Source organism: Pseudophryne corroboree, chromosome 3 (assembly GCF_028390025.1).
Source record: "Pseudophryne corroboree isolate aPseCor3 chromosome 3, aPseCor3.hap2, whole genome shotgun sequence".
In the NCBI taxonomy this organism is placed as follows: domain Eukaryota; kingdom Metazoa; phylum Chordata; class Amphibia; order Anura; family Myobatrachidae; genus Pseudophryne; species Pseudophryne corroboree.
This window is the reverse complement of record NC_086446.1, coordinates 377164992-377169296: the sequence shown is the minus strand read 5'-3', so window position 1 is coordinate 377169296 and position 4305 is coordinate 377164992.

The window sequence follows — 4305 nt, the reverse complement described above, 5'->3', positions numbered from 1 at the left end:
TGCCAGAATCCATAAAAAAGCAGGAGAAAAGTCTGCGAAAAAGGGGCGGAGCCTATCTCCTCAGCACACTGGCGCCATTTTCCCTCACAGCTCCGTTGGAGGGAAGCTCCCCTGGCTCTCCCCTGCAGTCACTACACTACAGAAAGGGTTAAAAAAGAGAGGGGGGGCACTAATTACGCGCAGTATTAAAGATACAGCAGCTATAAGGGGAAAAACACTTATATAAGGTTATCCCTGTATATATATAGCGCTCTGGTGTGTGCTGGCAAACTCTCCCTCTGTCTCCCCAAAGGGCTAGTGGGGTCCTGTCCTCTATCAGAGCATTCCCTGTGTGTGTGCTGTATGTCGGTACGTTTGTGTCGACATGTATGAGGAGAAAAATGATGTGGAGACGGAGCAGATTGCCTGTAATAGTGATGTCACCCCCTAGGGGGTCGACACCTGAGTGGATGAACTGTTGGAAGGAATTACGTGACAGTGTCAGCTCTGTATAAAAGACAGTGGTTGACATGAGACAGCCGGCTACTCAGCTTGTGCCTGTCCAGACGTCTCATAGGCCGTCAGGGGCTCTAAAGCACCCGTTACCTCAGATGGCAGATATAGACGCCGACACGGATACTGACTCCAGTGTCGACGGTGAAGAGACAAATGTGACATCCAGTAGGGCCACACGTTACATGATTGAGGCAATGAAAAATGTTTTACACATTTCTGATAATACGAGTACCACCAAAAAGGGGTATTATGTTCGGTGAGGAAAAACTACCTGTAGTTTTCCTGAATCTGAGAAATTAAATGAGGTGTGTGATGATGCGTGGTTTTCCCCCGATAACAACTGATAATTTCTAAAATGTTATTGGCATTATATCCTTTCCCGCCAGAGGTTAGGGTGCGTTGGGAAACACCCCCTAGGGTGGATAAAGCGCTCACACGCTTGTAAGGGCTCTACCCTCTCCTGAGATGGCCGCCCTTAAGGATCCTGCTGATAGCAGGAGGGTATCCTAAAATGTATTTACACACATACTGGTGTTATACTGCGACCAGCAATCGCCTCAGCCTGGATGTGCAGTGCTGGGTTGGCGTGGTCGGATTCCCTGACTGAAAATATTGATACCCTAGATAGGGACAGTATATTTTTGCCTATAGAGCATTTAAAAGATGCATTTCTATATATGCGTGATGCACAGCGGAATATTTGCCGACTGGCATCAAGTCTAAGTGCGTTGTCCATTTCTACCAGTAGAGGGTTATGGACACGTCAGTGGTCAGGTGATGCGTATTCCAAACGGCATTTGGAAGTATTGCCTTAGTAAAGGAGTTATTTGGGGTCGGTCTTTCAGACCTGGTGGCCACGGCAACAGCTGGGAAATCCACGTTTGTACCCCAGGTCGCCTCTCAACATGAGAAGACGCCGTATTATCAGGCGCAGTCTTTTCGTGGACAAGCGGGCAAAAGGTTCCTCATTTCTGCCCCGTGACAGAGGGAGAGGAAAAAGGCTGCAGAAATCAGCCAGTTCCCAGGAACAGAAACCCTCTCCCGCCTCTGCCAAGCCCTCAGTATGACGCTGGGGCTTTACAAGCAGAATCAGGCACGGTGGGGGGCCCGTCTCAATGAATTTCAGCGCACAGTGGGCTCACTCGCAAGTAGACCCCTGGATCCTTCAGGTGATATCTCAGGGGTACAAATTAGAATTCGAGACGTCTCCCCCTCGCCGTTTCCTAAAGTCGGCTTTACCGATGTCTCCTTCTGACAGGGAGACAGTTTTGGAAGCCATTCACAAGCTGTATTCCCAGCAGGTGATAATCAAGGTACCCCTCCTGCAACAGGGAACGGGGTATTATTCCACACTGTTGTGGTACCGAAGCCGGACGGCTCGGTGAGACCGATTCTAAATCTAAAATCTTTGAACACTTACATACAGAGGTTCAAATTCAAGATTGAGTCACTCAGAGCAGTGATTGCGAACCTGGAAGAAGGGGACTACATGATGTCTCGGGACATCAAGGATGCTTACCTTCATGTCAAAATTTACCCTTCTCACCAAGGGTACCTCAGGTTTATGGTACAGAACTGTCACTATCAGTTCAGACGCTGCCGTATGGATGGTCCACGGCACCCCGGGTCTTTACCAAGGTAATGGCCGAAATGATGATATTCCTTCGAAGGAAGGGAATTTTAGTTATCCCTTACTTGGACGATTCCCTGTTAAGGGTAAGATCCAGGGAACAGTTGGAGGTCGGTGTAGCACTATCTCAGGTAGTGTTGCGGCAGCACGAGTGGATTCTCAATATTCCAAAATCGCAGCTGGTTCCGACGACTTGTCTTCTGTTCCTAGGGATGATCCTGGACACAGTCCAGAAAAAGGTGTTTCTCCCGGAGGAGAAAGCCAGGGAGTTATCCGAGCTAGTCAGGAACCTCCTAAAACCGAGCCAAGTCTCAGTGCATCAATGCACAAGGGTTCTGGGTAAAATGGTGGCTTCCTACGAAGCAATCCCATTCGGCAGATTCCACGCAAGAACTTTCCAGTGGGACCTGCTGGACAAATGGTCCGGGTCGCATCTTCAGATGCATCAGCGGATAACCCTGTCACCAAGGACAAGGGTGTCCCTCCTGTGGTGGTTGCAGAGTGCTCATCTTCTAGAGGGCCGCAGATTCGGCATTCAGGACTGGGTCCTGGTGACCACGAATGCCAGCCTGCGAGGCTGGGGAGCAGTCACACAGGGAAGAAATATCCAGGGCTTATGGTCAAGCCTGGAGACATCACTTCACATAAATATCCTGAAGCTAAGGGCCATTTACAATGCTCTAAGCTTAGCAAGACCTCTGCTTCAAGGTCAGCCGGTGTTGATCCAGTCGGACAACATCACGGCAGTCACCCACGTAAACAGACAGGGTGGCACAAGAAGCAGGAGGGCAATGGCAGAAGCTGCAAGGATTCTTCGCTGGGCGGAAAATCATGTGATAGCACTGTCAGCAGTATTCATTCCGGGAGTGGACAACTGGGAAGCAGACTTCCTCAGCACGACCTCCACCTGGGAGAGTGGGGACTTCACCCAGAAGTCTTCCACATGATTATAAACCGTTGGGAAAAACTCGACAGGTATTGCGCCAGGTCAAGGGACCCTCAGGCAATAGCTGTAGACGCTCTGGTAACACCGTGGGTGTACCAGTCAGTGTATGTGTTCCCTCCTCTGCCTCTCATACCCAAGGTACTGAGATTGATAAGATGGGGAGGAGTAAGCACTATATTCGTGGCTCCGGATTGGCCAAGAAGGACTTGGTAACCGGAACTTCAAGAGATGCTCACGGAGGATCCGTGGCCTCTACCTCTAAGAAGGGACCTGCTCCAGCAAGGACCCTGTCTGTTCCAAGACTTACCGCGGCTGCGTTTGACGGCATGGCGGTTGAACGCCGGATCCTGAAGGAAAAAAGGCATTCCGGATGAAGTCATCCCTATCCTGATCAAAGCCAGGAAGGATGTAACCGCAAAACATTATCACCGCATTTGGCGAAAATATGTTGCGTGGTGCGAGGCCAGTAAGGCCCGACGGAGGAAATTCAACTGGGTCGATTCCTACATTTCCTGCAAACAGGAGTGTCTATGGGCCTGAAATTGGGGTCCATTAAGGTTCAAATTTCGGCCCTGTCAATTTTCTTCCAAAAAGAACTAGCTTCAGTCCCTGAAGTTCAGACGTTTGTAAAAGGGGTACTGCATATACAGCCTCCTTTTGTGCCTCCAGTGGCACTTTGGGATCTCAATGTAGTTTTTGGGTTCCAAAAGTCACATTGGTTTGAACCACTTAAATCTGTGGAGTTAAAATATCTCACATGGAAAGTGGTCATGCTGTTGGCCCTGGCCTGGGTCAGGCGCGTGTCAGAATTGGCGGCTTTATCCTGTAAAAGCCCTTATCTGACTTTCCATTCGGACAGGGCGGAATTGAGGACTCGTCCTCAGTTTCTCCCTAAGGTGGTTTCAGCGTTTCACCTGAACCAACCTATTGTGGTGCCTGCGGCTACTAGGGACTTGGAGGACTCCAAGTTGCTAGACGTTGTCAGGGCCCTGAAAATATATGTTTCCAGGACGGCTGGAGTCAGGAAATCTGACTCGCTGTTTATCCTGTATGCACCCAACAAGCTGGGTGCTCCTGCTTCTAAGCAGACTATTGCTCGTTGGATTTGTAGTACAATTCAGCTTGCACATTCTGTGGCAGGCCTGCCACAGCCAAAAATCTGTAAATGCCCACTCCACAAGGAAGGTGGGCTCATCTTGGGCGGCTGCCCGAGGGGTCTCGGCTTTACAACTTT